Raw genomic sequence first — 1,245 nt, forward strand, 5'->3', positions numbered from 1 at the left:
GGATCTCAGCTCACTGCAAGCTCCGCCTCCCGGGTTTACGCCATTCTCCTGCCTCAGCCTCCCGAGTAGCTGGGACTACAGGCGCCCGCCACCTCGCCCGGCTAGTTTTTTTGTATTTTTTAGTAGAGACGGGGTTTCACAGTGTTAGCCAGGATGGTCTCGATCTCCTGACCTCGTGATCCGCCCGTCTCGGCCTCCCAAAGTGCTGGGATTACAGGCTTGAGCCACCGCGCCCGGCCAGTAGATGAATTTAAAAGCATGTTGACAGAGTTGAAAGGAGGATTAGTGAGCTTTAAGGTACTAGACTATATCCAGACTAAAGCTTAAAGAGCAAAAGAAAGAAATACAGTGAAGAGCTGAAAGGCAAATGGAACACAGTGAAAAGGTTAGTACACATGCATTTGGAGCTCAAAAGGAAAGGGAGAAGAGAATATGACAAAAGCAATATTTGAATAGACAATGGTCAGGAATTCTACTAAAGTGGCTGGGCACGGTGGCTCATGCCTGTAATCCTAGCACTTTGGGAGCCTGAGACGGTTGGATTACTGCAGTCAGGAGTTTAAGACCAGCCTGGCCAACATGGTGAAACCCCCTCTCTACTAAAAATACAAAACTTAGCCAGGTGTGGTGGCACGTGCCTATAGTCTCAGCTATCCAGGAGGCTGAGGCAGGAGAATCACTTGAACCCAGGAGGCAGAGATGGCAGTGAGCTGAGATCATGCCACTGCACTCCAGCCTGGGCAACACAGCAAGACTCCATCTCAAAATATATATATATATTCTACTAAAGTGAAGAAAGACATTAATTCACAAGTCCAAATTTCTACAAACCTTAAACTGAGTAAATGCAAAGAAAATTGGACTAGGCAAATCATATGAAAGTGCTAAAAATGAGAGAAAAAAAGAAAATCTTGTAGGCAGCCAAAGAAAAAGATATATTTTATCAAATAAGTGGTAATAACAATGAGAATGGCTTCTCAACAAGGTGGAAGGCAACGGCTATAGTAACATCTTCTAGCACAAAAGTCAGGCACAGTGATAAGAGGAGCTAAAGTGTTCAAAGGTGCTGGCATTCTCTGGGAAGTAGTAAAAAGACCAATTGATATTAGACTATAATAAAGCAAGAATACAAATTGTGTTATCTAAGATAACATCAAAAGCTTAGCAAAATAATGTGTATCTAACAACTAACATGAGGAAAAGTGAAGTAGTAAAACTACTTAATCCCAAAGAAATGAAAAAATA

Source organism: Rhinopithecus bieti, unplaced genomic scaffold (assembly GCF_001698545.2).
Source record: "Rhinopithecus bieti isolate Rb0 unplaced genomic scaffold, ASM169854v2 scaffold_23748, whole genome shotgun sequence".
Taxonomy (NCBI): domain Eukaryota; kingdom Metazoa; phylum Chordata; class Mammalia; order Primates; family Cercopithecidae; genus Rhinopithecus; species Rhinopithecus bieti.